Source organism: Rhinolophus ferrumequinum, chromosome 23, assembly GCF_004115265.2.
Source record: "Rhinolophus ferrumequinum isolate MPI-CBG mRhiFer1 chromosome 23, mRhiFer1_v1.p, whole genome shotgun sequence".
NCBI classification, from domain to species: Eukaryota; Metazoa; Chordata; class Mammalia; order Chiroptera; family Rhinolophidae; genus Rhinolophus; species Rhinolophus ferrumequinum.
Genome location: NC_046306.1, coordinates 43,439,633 through 43,457,670, shown reverse-complemented (window position 1 = coordinate 43,457,670; position 18,038 = coordinate 43,439,633). Strand labels below are relative to the sequence as shown.

At 37.0% G+C, this 18,038-nt stretch overlaps 1 pseudogene; it reads left to right on the top strand.

Moving 5' to 3' along the window:
• The first annotated feature begins 2,647 nt into the window (after positions 1–2,647).
• On the top strand, positions 2,648–3,551 carry LOC117016295 (developmental pluripotency-associated protein 2-like; annotated as a pseudogene).
• Positions 3,552–18,038: the final 14,487 nt, after the last annotated feature.

Sequence of the window (18,038 nt, the reverse complement as noted above, 5' to 3'; positions counted from 1 at the left end):
GAAATAATGGCTGAAATTTTTCCAAATTTTATCAAAGTTATTAATCCATAGATGCATGAAGCTTGGTTAACAAGAAGAAAATTCTACCAAGGCATATCACAATCAAATTGCTTAAAACTGGTGATAAAGATAAAACATTATAAGCAGCTAGAAGAACAAAAATAAGAATCCAACTGACTTCTAGACAGACACAATGCAAGCCAGAAGACAATGGAGCAACATTTTTTAACAATAAAAACTTGTCACCCTATAATTTTATAACCATAAAAAAAATATTTTTCAATATTTTGAAAGCTGAAGGAATTATTAGCTGCAGACCTGTACTTTCGAAAATGTTAAAGAAAGTCCTACAGGCAGAAGGAAAATTGCAACAGATGGAAAACTAGATCTATACAAAGGAATGCAAAGCACCAGAAATGGCGAATATTTAGGTAAATATAAAATTGTCTTATTTTTTAAAATATCTTTAAAAGATCATTGACAGGTTAATGCAAAAATAATGGCAATATATTCTGAGGCTCATAACATTTGTAGAAATTATAAATGATAAAATATCATACATGATGAAGGTCAGAATAGTGGTTACTTTTGTGGAAAGTGAGGTCATTGAGAGGGTGAGGGCGCAGACTGAGGGACTTCTGGGGTTATTGGCAAAGTTCTATTTATTTCTTTGGATATTGGAATGTTCATCTTGTGACAATTGATATTAAGCCATACATATATCTCATTTTCTATGTAAAGTTTTCTATATAAAGTTTTACTTTATAGCCTAAACTCTGTAAAAATAATACAAAGTGATTTTTTTGTGTGGACTATATAGAAAAAAGACAGGAAGGATATGAAATAAACTGTTAATGATTATCTTAAAGAAAAGAAGATAGACATCTGGAAATGACAAAGATGGGAGAAGAGAGAGACTTGAGACTTAAAAGAAATCAAGGAATTGTACAAGAACTTACTTTCTGACTCCATCAAAAAGAGCAATATAAGAATAATGGGCATACCAGAAGGAGAAGAAAGGGAAAAAGGAACAGACAGTATATTCAAACAGTCAATGAGAACTTCCCAAACTTGTGGTTAAGAACTGGATCCTCGAATCCAGGAAGCAAATATAACACCTAATTACCTCAACCCCAACAGGCCTTCTCCAAGGCACATTGTATTGAAGCTGTCAAAAATTGATGACAAAGAAAAAATCCTCAAGGAAGCCAGGGATAAGTAGACAGTAACCTACAAAAGAAAGCCTATTAGATTATCATCAGATTTTTCAGCAGAAACTCTGCAAGCCAGGAGGGAATGGAATCAAATATCCCAACAATTGAAAGAAAGAAATTATGAGCCAAGAATAAGATATCCACCAAAGATATCCTTTAGATATGAAGGAGGAATAAAGACCTTTCAAACATACAGAAGCTGAGGGAATTTTCTAACACATGACCTGCACTATAGGAAATACTGAAGGAGGCTGTTTGATCAGCATAAATCGGATTAATTTGTGACAACAAAAACATAAAAGGGGTGAGAGTAACGGCCTGAACGGGAATACAGGAATGAAGAAAGTAAGTATGCTGAAGAAAATGGAGTACTCTAAATACGAAACTTTCTTTTACATAAATTTAATGGTAACCACTCAAAAAAACAAAACAAAAAAACCCAGAACTGAAATATGTAACATAATAAAAGAAGAAACAGAAGGAAAATCATAGAATACCACCACACTGAAATAATAAACAGGATCAAAAAGGCAAAGAAACAATGGAGACACAGCCTTACGAGAAAACTAAAGATAGAATGATAGGAAATCCTCACATATCAGTAATCACCCTAAATGTAAATGGACTGAACTCACCAATAAAAAGTCACAAAGTAACATATTGGATCAAAAAACTAAACCGAACCATATGCTGACACATCTCAGCTATCAGTATAAATACAGACTCAAAGTGAAAGGTTGGAATTTGACACTCCAAGCAAGTAGTATCCTGACAAAGTCAGGTGTAACCATACTGACATCAGATGAAACAGACTTCAGGATGAAAAAGGTAACAAAAGACAAAGACAGACTTTTCATAATGATAAAGAGGACTACACAACAAAAGGACATAACAGTCGTCAATATTTATGTCCCCAGTCAGGGAACACCGAAATGTACCAAGCAACTACTAACAGATCTAAAGGGAGAAATTGACCAAAACATAATTATACTAGGGGACCAAAATACATCATTGACAGCTATGGATAATCCAAACAGAAAGTAAATAAAGACATATCAGCCCTGAATGACACATTAGATGAAATGGGCATAATTGACATTTATAAAGCACTTCATCCGAGAACACCAGACTATACATTCTTTTCTAGTGTACATGGAACATTCTCAAGGATAGACCATAAGGATAGGAAATAAGGGACAGGACATAAATCTAGCCTCAGCAAATTTAGGAAGATTGAAAGCATACCAAGCATATTCTCTGATCACAAGGCTTTGAAATTGGATGTTAACAGAAAAAAGAAAGCAGGAAAGACCACCAATATGTGGAGATTAAACAACATACTTTAAAAAAAAACTGGGTCAAAGAAGAAATAAAAGGAGAGATCAAAAGATACATAGAGAGGTTAAAAGGAGTAAACTGCAGGCATCCTTAACTGTGCTGGCTTTGCTGTTCTCTGAGTGTTCCTGGGAATGGCAAATTCAAATTTTGATAGCAGCGAAAAGGATTACTTTAAGGTTGAATTAGAGGAAGAAAGTGTGATTCTCACATTGGTTCCAGTTAGTGAGGAACCTAATGAAGAACGTGAAATGGAACCAAGCATTTCTTCTATCTCAGAAGACAACCTGAAGATTCCTAGGACAGATGATGAAGTTTATCTTCCTCAAACGAGTGACCAGTTCAAAGCTCGTCCAAAACCAATGCTCCCCTTGCCGACCATTTTGCCTTCAATTAATAAAGTGCTTTGGGACACTTTGCGGAACTGGTGCCAACAATTTAATTTGAGTACTGATGGCAAGAAAATAGACGTTTATCTGAGGCTCGAGGAACATGCATACTCTGAAGAAAAACAAAACATTCCTGAAATACTACAGGAGTCAAGTTCAAAGAAATGCAAGATGATGACCAAGAAAACAAGGAGTAAGAAAAGTTGTAAGATGAATGAGAGAGAGCAAATGACCAACAGCGTTGAAGTGATAACTTCAGCTCAGGAAGCCTTGATGGCAGCATGGGCAAGACTTGCTGCAAGAGCCGTTCAACCTAAGGCTATGAATTCATGTCCCATTCCTACTTCTCCTGAGAACTTTCTGCTGCAAACCTCTGGTGTCAGGTGGTGTGTGGTCCATGGCAGACCTCTCTTGGCAGACAGAGAGGGTTGGGTTCACCTGCAGTTCTCTGCAGGTCAGGCGTGGGTGCCTGACCCTCGTAAGAAGATGATCTCTCTTCCTGTTGCCGGCCTGCACTTTCCCATATCCAGACCTAGAAGATAATATGCTAGGCCCCGATTGCGTTAAGAGGGATAAGAGGATGATGGAAAGATTAACTACAATGAGGAAGTAGAAGCAACCTGGTTTGAACACAACCATAGCATTCCTTTTGGATTGGCCATGTCTTAATAAAGAATAAACGGTGGATAGTTAAAAAAAAAAAAAAAAAAAAAAAAAGAAGATACATAGAAAAATGAGAATGAAAATACATCCTACCAAAACATTTGGAATGCAGCGAAAGTAGTTTTAAGAGGGAAATTTATTTTATTACAGTCCTATCTCAAGAAAAATCCCAGGTGAACAACCTCAAGTTACGCCTTAAATAACTAGAAAAAGAAGAACAAATGAAACCCAAAGTCAACAGAAGAAAGGAAATAATAAAAATCAGAGCAGAACTAAATGAAATAGAGAACAAAAAGACAATAGAAAAAATTAATGCGACAAAGAGCTGGTTCTTTGAAAAATTAATAAAATTGACAAACCCTTGGCTAGACTCACTAAGATTAAAAGAGAAAAGACACAAATAAACAAAATCAGAAATGAAAGAGTGTAAGCTATCACGGATGCTACAGAAATACAAAGGATCTTTGAAGAATACTATGAAGGACTATATGCCACTAAATTCAATAACCTAGACAAAATGGACACATTCTTAGAAACACATAGCCTTTCTAGGCTGAACCATGAAGAACTGGAAAATCTAAACAGACTGATCACCAGTAATGAAATTGAATCAGTCACCCAAAATCTTCCCAAAAGCAAAAGTCCGGGACCAGATGGCTTCACTAGTGAATTCTACCAAATATTTATTAATAACTGTTCTACTCAAACTCTTCCAAAAAATTGAAGAAGAGACAATATTACCTAACTCATTTTATGAGGCCAACATTACCCTGATACCAAAACCTGGTAAGGATAACACACACACAAAAAAATTACAGATCAATATCTCTGATGAATACAGATGCAAAAATCCTAAACAAAATTCTAGCAAATCGAAAACAACAATGCATTAAAAAGATTATGAATCACAACCAAGTGGGGTTCATCCCAGGGGCACAAGGATGGCTCAACATATGAAAAATCCATCAATGTGATACATCACATACACAAAACAAAGGACAAAAATTATATTATTATATCAATAAATGCAAAAAAAAGCATCTGACAACATCCATTTATGATTAAAACAATTAATAATATGTGTATAAAAGGAAAATACCTTAACATAATAAAGGCGATATATGACAAGCCCTCAGCTAATATCATAATTAACAGTGAAAAACTGAAGCCCTTTGCTCTATGTTCAGGAACACGACAGGGCTGTCCCCTATCTATCACCTCTGCTTTTCAACATAGTGTTGGAAGTCCTCGCCACAGCAATCAGGCAAGAGAAAGAAATAAAAGGCATCCAAATTGGGAATGAAGAAATTAAACTGTCACTCTTTGCAGATGACATGATACTATATATAGAAAACCCTAAAAAAATCCACCAAAAAGCTATTAGAAACAATAAACGAATACAGTAAAGTTGCTGGCTACAAAATCAACGTACAAAAGTCCATTGTATTCCTACATAATAATAATGAAATCTCAGAAAAAGAAATAAATAAAAAAAATTCCTTTTGCAATGGCAACAAAAAGAATAAAATACCTAGGTATAAACTTAACCAAGGATGTGAAAGACCTATATACTGAAAATTATAAGACATTTTTAAAAGAAATTGAAGAAGACAGAAAGAAATGGAAAGACATTCCGTGCTCATGGATTGGAAGAAACAACATAGTTAAAATGGCCATATTACCCAAAGCAATATACAGATTTAATGCAATCTCCACCAAAATCCCAATGACATGTTTTAAAGAAATAGAACAAAAAACCATCAGATTTGTATGGAATCTCAAAGGACCCCGAATAGCCAAAGCAATCCTAAGAAAATAGAACAATGCTGGAGGTATCACACTCCCAGACGTAGGGTGTACTACAGGGCAACAATAATCAAAACAGTATGGTATTGGCAAAAAAAATCAGACACATAGACGAATGGAATAGAATTGAGAACCCAGAAATAAACACACCTACATATGAACAGATAATTTTTGACAAAGAAGCAAAAAACACACAATGGAGAAAAGACAGCCTCTTCAATAAATGGTGCTGGGAGAATTGGAAAGCCACGTTCAAAATAATGAAACGACAACTACCTGTCACCATGTACCAAAATTAATTCAAAATGGGTCAAAGACCTAAACATAAAACCTGAAACAATAGACTGCATAAAAGAAAACATAGGTACTAAAATTATGGACCTTGGGTTCAAAGAGGATTTTATGAATTTGACTTTAAAGGCAAGGGAAGCAAAAGCTAAAATAAATGAATGGGGCTATATAAAACTAAAAAGCTTCTGCACAGCAAAAGAAACCATCAACAAAATAAAGAGGCATCCAAAGAAATGGGAGATTTTTGCAAACAAACCCTCCGATAAGGGGCTAATATCCAAAATATACAAGGAACTCATGAAACTCAACCAACCAATCAACCAACCAAACAAACAAATAACCTATCCAATTAAAAAATGGGCAGAGGACCTGAAGAGACTTTTCTCCAAAGAGGACATAGAAATGCCCAATCGACATATGAAAAAAGCTCAACATCACTAATCCAGAGAAATGCAAATAAAAACCACGAGATATCACCTCACCCCAGTTAGAATGGCTATCATCAACAAGACAAATAGTAACAAGTGTTGGAGAGGCTATGGAGAACAAGGAACCCTCATACACCATTGGTGGGAATGTAGATTTGTGATGCCGCTATGGAAGGCAGTGTGGAGGTTCAAAAAATTAAGAATAGAATTACCATATGATCCAGCAATCCCTCTCCTGGGTGTCTACCCAAAAAATCTGAAAGCATTTATGCATAAAGACATATGTGCTCCAATGTTCATTGCATCTTTATTTACAGTTGCCAAGACATGGAAACAAACAAAGTGTTCGTCGATAGATGAATGGATGAAGAAGTTGTGGTATATATACACAATGGAATACTATTCTGCCATAAGACGAAATTGTACCATTCGCGGCAACATGGATGGATCTTGAGATTATAATTCTAAGCAAAATAAGTCAGATAGAAAAAGTCGAGGACCATATGATTTCACTGATGTGTGGTATATAAAACTGAAGTCAACAAAAGGGCAAGACAAACAAGTGAAGTGACAAAAACTCATAGACAATAGTTTAGTGGTTACCAGAGGGTAAGAGGGAAGGGGAGTTGTAGAAGAAGGTAAATGGGGTCAAATGTATGGTGATGGAAGGAGTACTGACTCTGGGTGGTGAACACACAGTGTGAGATATAGATGATGTATTACAGAATTGTATACCTGAAATCTATGTAACATTACTAACAATTGTTACCCGAATAAAATAAAAAAAAAAGTCATAGGTTGTCTTTTTCTGCTGCCAACCCAGCTTATATCAGCCCCACCAATGACTCTCTGTTTTGATTCCATTTGGAACTAAAGGAGAGAAACCACAGCTCCTTGTTCCTGACCTATTTTCTGGGGGACCTTCTGACGCCCCCTCCCCAATCCCTACTCCTAAACACTGCTCTTCATTTTTTGGCCCTGTGCAATGTAGAATGCAGCTCATACTGATGACTGTTTTGTAACCACTGGTGATCAAAGGTGACTGTGCTGACTAGAGATGGTGTTACAGCCTGAAGTGTAAGAACTGGGGCTTCAGAGCCCAGCTGATCAAAGTTTTATTCCTTGCTGTGACATTTATGACCTTGATCTTGATTTATAGTCTTTAAGCCTCTGTTTCCTGTTCAGCAAAATGGGGATGATTAGTAAAGTATTGCCCTCACCACAGGGTGGCTATAGGTTGAAAGGAGTGGTGTAGTTAAAGTACTCAGCAGGGTTGCACAAAAGGTTCTAGAAGGGGGTCAACACTTGAGAGAAGAGACTAGCAAGCACAGTGTGTTTATGCTCATAGCTGAGGGCAGACCCCGGTCTGTGCCATTCGGGAGGATAAAATTCCAATGGATGACTTGCCTCGAAGAGCCAGAGGTCAAAATTCATGGTGACTGCAACTGCTGCAAACTGAGAATATCTAGAAGGAGAGTTCAGTGGGGAGGGGTCCCTCATTCTGTGCAGAGCTCTGCCTGCCTCTCTGCTGATGCCTGGATTTCAAGTTTCAAAAAGCCAAGCTAAGTATCAGGAGCTGAGCTGAGATTTCCTCTCCTGTGAGGGAAAGAGGATTTTCAGAGCCCAACTGCGTTATTTTCCTGCTAAAACTAACAAACACAGAAACATTAGCACTCTTAGAAAATAATTGACTTGACAGAATACAACCCACAATTTCTCAATATATTAAGAACCAGGAAATTGACAACAGAAGCCAGTCTGGAGATGACCAGATATTGGAATCAGCAGACAAGGATTTTAAAGTAACTATTGTAACTAAATGAGGTAAAGGAAAACATATTCACAATAAATAAAAAGACAGACATTTTTGGTAGAGAAATGGAAACTATGAAAAATTGAAATTGAAGAACTTAAAAATCTAATGTCTGAATAAGGTACTTAGCATAATGGCAGGCACTCAATACATAGGTAAATCTTAAAGCAGCATACAATAAAAGAGATCTTCAGTTTTATCAGAACTGAACTACAGCAAAATATAGAGTACTTTTAGACAAAAATAAAAGTTGTTCAGGCATCATTAATTATAGAGACTGTCTTCTTTTGAGTTCTTTTTTTTATTTCTTATTTTATTATTTTTAATTATTAATTTCAGGTGTACAAAATAACGTAATAATTAGACATTTACACACCTCAAAGTGATAATCCCCATAAGTCTGGTACCCATCTGACACTATACATAGTTCTTACAATATTGTTGACTATATGCCCCATGCTGTACTTTACATACCTGTGAACTATTTTCTAACTACCAATTTGTAGTTCTTAATTCCTACACCTTTTTCACCCAGCCCCCAACAATGCTTCCATCCAGTAACCACCAGTTTGTTCTCTTATCTATGAGTCTATTTTTGTTTTTGTTCTTTTATTTTGTTCTTTAGATTCCACATATAAATGAGATCATATGGTATTAGTCTTTCTCAGTCTGACTTAATTCACTTAGCATACTACTCTCTAGGTTCATCCCTGTTGCCACAAATGGTAAGATTTTATTCTTGTTTACAGCAAAGTAATTTTCCATTATATACATGTGCCACTGTTTCTTTATCCAATCATCTATTGCTGGGTATTGTTTCCAAATCTTGGCTATTATAAATGGCACTGTAGTGAACAAAATATACATGTATCTTTTTGAGTTAGTGTTTTGGATTTGTTCAGATAAATACCCAGGAGTAGAATTGCTGGGTCATAAGGTACTTCTACTTTTCATTTTTTGAGGAACTTTTATATTGTTTTCCATAGTGGCTGCATCAACTTGCAATCCCACCAACAGTACACAAGGATTCCCTTTTCATTGCATCCTCACAACTGTTGTTTGTTGATTTATTGATGATGGTCCTTCTGACAGGTGTGAGGTGATATCTCATTGAGGTTTTTATTTGCATTTCTCTGATCATTAGTGACATTGAGCAACTTTTCATATGTCTATTGGCCATGTGTATGTCCTCTTTGGAGAAATGTTTATTTAGGTCTTCTGTTCACTTGTTAATTGTATTGTTTGTATTTTTGGTGTTGAGTTGTATGAGGTTTTATAGATTTTAGATATTAATCCCATATCATAGGCAAATATCTTCTTCTATTCAGTAGGATGTCGTTTTGTTTTGTTGGTTTCCTTTGCTGTGCAAAAACTTTTTAGTTTGACATAGTCTCACATGTTTATTTTTTCTTTTGTTTCCCTTGCCCTAATAGATATACCAGTAAAAATATTACTAAGGGTAATGTCTGAGAGTTTACTTTCTATATTTTCTTCTAGGAGTTTTATGGTTTCACATCTCACATTTAAGTCTTTAATCCATTTTGAAGTTATTCTTGTATAAAAGTTGTCAGTTTCATTTTTTTTGCATGTATCTGCCCAGTTGTGCCAGCACCATTTATTGAACAGACTGTCTTTACCCCAATGTATATTTTTGCCTCCTTTGTCATAGATTAAATGACCATAATGGCATGGATTTATTTCTGGGCTCTCTATTCTGTTCCATTGATCTATGTGTCTGTTTGTATGTCAATACATTCTGTTTTGATTACTATGGCATTGTAGTACAGTTTGATATCACATAGCATGATACGTCTAATTTTGTTCTTCTTTCTCAAAATTGTCACAGCTATTTGGGGTCTTTAATGGTTCTACATAAATTTTAGGATTATTTGTTCTAGTTCTATGGAAAAAATACCATTGGTATTTTAATAAGGATTGCATTGAATCTGTAGATTGCTTTGGGTAGTATGGACATTTTAATTATATTGATTCTTTCTATCCATGAGCATTGTATATGCTTCTATTTTATTTGTATCTTCTTTAATTTCTCTCTTTAATGTCTTATAATATTCTGAGTACTTGTCTTTTACTTACTTAGTTAAATTTATTCCTAGGTATTTTATTTATTTATTTATTTTTTTGTAAATGGGATTGTTTCCATAATTTCTCTTTCTGATAGTTTGTTATTGGTGTATAAAAATGCAACCAATTTCTGAATATTGATTTTGGATCCTGTTACTTTACTGAGTTTTTATCATTTCTAATAACTATTTTTGGGTGAAATCTTTGGAGTCCTTTGTATAGAGTATCATGTCATCTTCAAATAATGACAGTTTTACTTCTTCCTTTCCAATTTGGATGCCTTTTAATTCTTTCTCTTGTCTGATTGCTGTGGCTAGGACTTCCAATCCTATGTTAAATAAAAGTAGTTAAAAAAAATGGGCATCCTTGTCATGTTATTGATGTTAAAGAGAATGCTTTTATCTTTTCACCATTAAGTATGATGTTTGCTGTGGGTTTGTCATATGTGGCCTTTATTATATTGAGGTATGTTTCCTCTATCTCCACTTTCTTGAGAGTTTTTATCATAAATGGATGCTGAAATCTGTCAAATACTTTTTCTGCATCTGTTGATATGATCATATGAATTTTTATATTTAATTTTGTTTATGTTGTGTATCACATTAATTGATTTGTGGATATCGAACCAAACTTGCATCCCAAGAATATGGTCATGGTGTATGATCTTTTTAATGTATTGCTGAATTCAGTTTGCTAATATTTTGTTAAGGATTTTTGCATCTATATTCATCAAGGATATCGGCCTACAATTTTTCTTTTTTTGTAATGTCTTTTTTTGGTTTTGGAATCAAGCTAATGGTGGCCTCATAGAATGAGCTTGAGTGTCTTTCCTCCTTTTTAAATTTTTGGAATAGTTTGAGAAGAGTAGATGTTAATTCTTCTGTGAATGTTTGGTAAAATTTACCTGTGACGCCATCTGGTCCAGGACTTTTGTTTTGGGAGCTTTTTGATTACCAATTTGATTTCATTAGTATAATAGATCAGTGCATATATTCTGTTTCTTGTTGATTCAGCTTTGGAAGACTGTATGCTTCTAGGAATATACCCATTTCTTCCAGATTGTCCAATTTGTTGGCATATAATTGCTCATAATATTTTCTTAAACTTTGTGGGGTTTTTTTTGTTTTGTTTTGTTTTGTTTTGTATTTCTGTGATGTTCATTGTCACTTCTCTTTCACTTCTGATTTTATTTATTTGGGTCCTCTCTCTTTTTCTTTTTATGAGTCTGGTTAAAGTTTTTCCATTTTGTTTATCTTTGCAAAGAATCAGCTCTTAATTTAATTTATCTCTTGTATTTTTTTTTAGCCTCTATTTTGCTTATTTCCACTCTGATCTTTATTATTTCCTTTCTTCCACTCACTTTGGGCATTTATTTATTTATTTATTGCTATTTTTTGTTCAGTTCCCTCTGGTGTACAATTAGATTGTTTATTTGAGGTTTTTCTTGTTTCTTGAGGTAGGCCTGCATTGCTACAAATTCCCTTCTTAAGACTGCTTTTGCTGTGTCCCATAGATTTTGGATCATTGTGTTTTCATTTTAATTTCTCTCAATTATCTTTTGATTTCTTTCTTTTGATCTCATTGTTAACCTATTCATTGTTTAGGAGCACGTTATTTAGACTTCATATGTTTGTGTGTTTTTCAGGTTTTTTGTTTGCATGTTTGTTTGTAATTGATATCTAGTTTCATTCCAATGTGGTCTGAGAACAGGCTTGCTTAAATTTATATGATTTCAATCTTCTTTAATCTATTGGTATATATACACAATGGAATACTATTCGGTGGTAAGAAAAGATGATATAGGAATATTTGTGACACCATGGATGGATCTTGAGAGTATGATGCTAAGCGAAATAAGTCAGACAGAAAAAGCAGAGAACCATATCATTTCACTGATATGTGGTATATAAACCAAAAACAACAAAAGAACAAGACAAACAAATGAGAAACAAAAACTCATAGACACAGACAATAGTTTAGTGGTTACCAGAGGGTAAGGGGCGTGGGGGGTGGGAGATGAAGGTAAGGGGGATCAAATATAGTGTGATGGAAGGAGAACTGACTCTGGGTGGTGAACACACAAATGGATTTATAGATGATGTAATACAGACTTGTACACCTGAAATCTATATAATTTTACGAACAATTGTCACCCCAATAAATTAAAAAGAAAATTATTGAGACCTGTTTTATGGCCTATCCTGTGGTTTACCTTGAAAAATGTTCCATGTGCACTTGAAAAAAATGTATATTCTGGTTCTTTGGGATGAAAAGCTCTAACAATAATTAAATCCATCTGGTTTCATGTGTCAATTAAGGCTGCTGTTTTCTTGTTGATTTTATGTCTGGAAGATCTGTCCATTACTGTCAATGGGGTGTTAAATTCCCCTGCTATGATTATGTTACTGTCAATCTCTTCCTTTTTGCTGGTCAATATTTGTTTTATATATTTAGCTGCTCTTATGTTGGGTGCAGAGATGTTACTAGGATTATGTCCTCTTGTTGGATTGATCCCTTTATCATTATGTAATGTCCTTCTTTGTCTCTTATTATACTGTTCTATGTTGTCTGATATAAATATTGCCACTCCAGTTTTTCTTTGGTTTCCACTTGCATGGAATATCTTTTTCCATCCCTTTACTTTCAGTCTATGTGTGTCTTTCAATCTGTAATGTCTAATCTGAGGTGGGTCTCTTGTAGACAGCGTATGTATGGGTCTTGTTTTCTTGTCCATTTAGCTACCTTGTGTCTTTTGATTGGAACACTTAATCAATTAATATTTAAAGTGGTTATTGATAGGTACATAGTTATTGCCATTTTTATTCATATTTTTAATCCCTGTTTGTTTATCTTCTCCTTTCTTCTGCTTAAAGAAATTCTTTTAACATTTCTTGTAATAGTGGCTTGGTGGTAATGAATTCCTTTAGCTTCTTCTTGTCTGGAAATCTCTTTATCTCTCTTTCAATTTTAAATGATGGCCTTGCTGGATATAGTAGTCTTGGTTGTAGACCCTTGCTTTTCATCACTTTGAGTATTTCCTGCCACTTTCTTCTAGCCTGCAAAGTTTCTGTTGAGAAATCAACTGACACTTTCTGGGAGCTCCCTTGTAAGTAGCTAGTTGTCTTTCTCTGCTTTTAGGATTCTTTCATTGTTTTTAACTTTTGTCATTTTAATTATAATGTGTTTTGGTGTGGGCTGTTTCAGTTCATCTTTTTTAGGACTCTCTGCACTTCCTAGCCTTGTATGTCTCTTTCCTTTTCCAGGTTAGGGAAGTTTTCAATCATTATTTCTTCAAATAGGTTCTTGATCCCTTGTTCCCTCTTCTCCTTCTGGTACTCCTACGATGCGAATGTTGTTACAGTTGATGTTGTCCCAGAGATCCCTTAAACCGTCTTCTTCTTTTTCTTTTCCTTTTTTTTTTAAATTCTTTTCTCTTTTTCTTGTGCTGATTGGGTGTTTTTTGCTACCTTGTCCTTTAAATCACTGATTTGATCCTCCACCAAATGTGCTGTTGATTCCTTCTAGTGTATTCTTCATTTCAGTTATTATATTCTTTATTTCTGACTGGTTCTTACTAAGTTCGTTGAGCATTCTTATAACCTGCTTTAAACTCTATCTTTGGTAGGTTGGTTGCTTCCATTTCATTTAGTTTTATTTCTGGAGGTTACTACTGTTATTTTATTTGGGATATGTTTCTTTGTTTTGCCATTCTGGCTGCCTGTCTGTGTTTGCTTCTATATATTAGGTAGATCTTCTGTCTTTCAGTCTTTGCCAGGTGGCCTTGTGTAGTAGACATCCTCTGTGGTCCAGTGACGCTGTCTCCATGATAACCTCTGTGAGTCAGGAGTGTCCTTTGTGTGTGTTGTGTGTATTCTTCTGTTGTAGTTGAGACTTGATTGCTTTTGGCCCATCAGGTAGTGTGATTGACTCTCAGGTTGCCTGGCTGTGAGGATTGGCTATGACCATAGCACTTGACCTGCAGTGTGGGAGCTGACCCGTCAGATGGGGATTCACCTGAATGGGCTCTTGTGCCTGTTGAGATCACCCTTCAGGTGTGCCACTTGTGAGGCTAATCAGGTGGTGCTCTGATATGGTCTGAGGCCAGCCTCTGAATGTGTTATTTCTGGTGCCTCATCAAAGGGTTCCCATGCAGGCCAATTTCAACCTTGCCTGTGACCAGCCTGGGGCTATGGATTAGGAGCTACAAAGCTATATGCAGTTGGTTGCTGACTATACTGGACCTGGAAGCAAGTGGGGGAGGCCTTGCTATGTATGAGCTGAAGCTAGCTGCCATCAGTATTGGGCCTAGGGCAACTTAGCAAAAGGCCTAGCCCCACCACCCCAGGCCTGTTGCCACCTGCCACCTTCCCATAAGTCTTAGTTGCTGAAGGAGCCTCTTTATGTGTGTGTGAAGCCGTTTGACCCAGTGTTGACAGTTCACCCTGGCAATGATGCCAGAGTAGGGTAGGGTGCAGTCCCAGTGAGTTATGGGATATGACTGGTGGTTTTCTCAAAGTTAATGCAGATTTAGTTTTTCCACCAGTGTTGAGTCTGTAGCCACTCTACAAAATGCCCTGAAAACACTGCAGCCAGCCATTGTTTTCTTCAGGGCCACAGAATCCCAAGAGCCAGCCAAGAAAGGATGCAGTAGGAGCTGGTGCTGACCACATGTCGCTGAGATTTTCCAAGGCCACTACAGGGTTGTTAGCTGCTGTAGAAGCCTCCCAGCTGGCGGAACAGGACTGACCCCCCAGGAGCTGAGAGTGTCAGGGGTTACTCAGGGTGGGGTCCCAGGGAATCCCAAGGTGGTGTTTGTGCAGATTTTACCAGACTGATTCTGTCTGAGATTTGTCCCTCTGGGGGATGGTTCAACACAGGAAAGATGTTGCCCTCCTGTAGGCTACATATGAGGCAGGCTCTACACAGGGATAATGTTAGCTGTCCCTCTAGCCCCTGTCCTGTAGCCACACAACTCAGTGTTTCCCTGTATGTTTCTGGCATTTCTTGAGTTGCTCCCCCTCCACTGATCCCAGGATGAATGCTTTCAAGCTAGTAAGTCTGTGTGTAGGCCCTTTCAGAGGACATCTGGGTTTCCAGACACCTTCCATCTCACCAAGAGGGATAGATGGAATCCTTGCTCATTTTCACTGCAAGATGTTATAGGGACTCCTCTTTCGGTCACAGGACCTCTGGGTTGGGGAGCCCGGTGTGGGGCTGGGACCCTTCACTATTCAGCGGGGACCTCTGCCGCTGAGATGTCCCTCCCAGTGCTCCAAAACTTTGCATTCTTCCTGAATTATTTTTTAAAGTATAGTCTTTTAGCTAATGAACCATATTAAGCTGCTTATGAAGTCTGATGCCACATTAAATAGTAGGTCTTGGTGTGGATGGGTGATTGGGGGTTTGTGATTTAGCTAAAAGTGTCTAGATTTTGTGGCAGCATGGCATAAGGAACGAATGCAGACTTTGGAAGGAGATGCTGATTCAAATCCCAGTGGTGTCTTTTACTAACTCTTGTGACCCTGGCCAGGACATTTTGCATTTTTGTGCCTATTTTGTTGTTCTTGTTATTTTTGTTGTTGTTTTAATCTATAAACTAGATATTTTAAAAGTTGTGCTTATAGACTAGCCACAAGATACAACCCAACACATATTACTCTGTGTCTGTAGAGTTGAAAACAAAAGACTTAGCTTTCCTTTGGAGAATTGCTTTGGGTCCCTGGGCCTTAGCTGGGTCCCACCAGGAATAAGAAATACTACTGTTGAACAATGTGGAAGATGACCTTTAGGCCTCCATTTGCAAGAGCTGCTTTCTTAGGCACCAGGAGCAAAGGGTCTGTCATGGGTAGTCTCAAGTTGATGGCCATACATCTCAGGCCTGGGGAAAGAAAGCCAAAGGGAAGATTCTGGAGGGGCCATTTTGGGGATAGAATGGGCCAGATACAGGAGTGGGGCCTGGAGCGTGTTCTGGAGCCCAAGTAATAAAATGTGCTCCAGAATGACTCTGACGTCCTTTGTATTTTGAGAGCATCTGGGCAGGCCTCCTGGAATCTCTTGTCTTCCAGGCCCTTCCAGGGTCTGCATCTTTGGCAGCATCTGCAGTGCTCAGGACCCACCTCCTCCCAACTCCCCCCCACCCCCCACCGCCGCAGTTATGGCCATAGTGAAGTACCGCCCCAAAGGTGGTGGTGGGTGCTACCTCTTAAGCCTTATCTTTTGCCTCTTTATCTCTTGCTAGCTCTGTCTCAGGCTCACAGATAAGTTTCAGTTTCATTCAACGGAGGCAGCACTTTCCTACCACAGGACAATTGTACATATGGTTTCTTACACCTGACATTTCCTTGACTTCACATCCAGATGCTCCTCCCAATGCCCACCTTTCGCCTACCAATTCTTCCTGATTTTTTTTATTAATTAAAGTTTATAGGGGCGACAATTGTTAGTAAAGTTACATAGATTTCAGGTGTACAATTCTGTATTACATCATCTATAAATCCCATTGTGTGTTCACCACCCAGAGTCAGTTCTCCTTCCATCACCATATATTTGATCCCCCTTACCCTCATCTCCCACCCCCCAACCCCCTTACCCTCTGGTAACCACTAAACTATTGTCTGTGTCTATGAGTTTTTGTTTCTCATTTGTTTGTCTTGTTCTTTTGTTGTTCTTGGTTTATATACCACATATCAGTGAAATCAAATGGTTATCTGCTTTTTCTGTCTGACTTATTTTGCTTAGCATCATACTCTCAAGATCCATCCATGGTGTCACAAGTATTCCTATATCATCTTTTCTTACCGCCGAATAGTATTCCATTGTGTATATATGCCACAATTTCTTTATCCATTCGTCTATCGAAGGATATTTTGGTTGATTCCATGTCTTGGCCACTGTAAACAAAGCTGCAATGAACACTGGAGCACATATGTCTTTATGGATAAATGTTTTCAGATTTTTGGGGTAGATACCCAGGAGAGGGATTGCTGGGTCACATGGCAATTCTATTCGTAATTTTTTGAGGAACCTCCACACTGCCTTCCATAATGGCTGCACCAGTCTGCATTCCCACCAACAGTGTATGAGGGTTCATTTTTCTCCACAGCCTCTCCAACACTTGTTACTATTTGTCTTGTTAATGATAGCCATTCTGACTAAGGTGAGGTGATATCTCATTGTGGTTTTTATTTGCATTTCTCTGATGATTAGTGATGTTGAGCATTTTTTCATATGTCTATTTGCCATTTGTATGTCCTCTTTGGAGAAATGTCTCTTCAGGTCCTGTGCCCGTTTTTCAGTTGGGTTGTTTGTTTTTTTGTTGTTGAGTTTCATGAGTTACTTGTATATTTTGGATATTAGCCCCTTATCGGAGGCACTATTTCCAAAAATCATCTCCCATTCAGTTGGTTGCCTCTTTATTTTGTCGATGGTTTCTTTTGCTGTGCAGAACCTTTTAAGTTTCATATAGTCCCATTCGTTTATTTTAACTTTTACTTCCATTGCTTTTGGAGTCAAATTCATAAAATGCTCTTTGAACCCAAGGTCCATAAGTTTAGTACCTATGTTTTCTTCTATGCAGTTTATTGTGTCAGGTCTTATGCTTAAGTCTTTGATCCATTTTGAGTTCATTTTGGTACATGGTGACAGATAGTAGTCCAGTTTCATTCTTTTGCACATGGCTTTCCAATTCTCCCAGCACCATTAATTGAAGAGGCTGTCTTTCCTCCATTGCATGTTTTTAGCTTCTTTGTCAAAAATTATCTGTCCATATTTATGTGGTTCTGTTTCTGGTTCTCAATTCTATTCCATTTGTTTATGTGTCTGTTTTTCTGCCAATACCATGCTGTTTTGATTATTGTAGCCCTGTAGTATAAGCTAAAGTCAGGGAGTGTGATACCTACAGTATTGTTCTTTTTTCTTAAAATTGCTTTGACTGTTTTAGGTCTTTTGTGGTTCCAAACAAATCTGATGATTTTTTGCTCTATTTCTTTAAAAAATGCCATTGGGATTTAGATGGGGA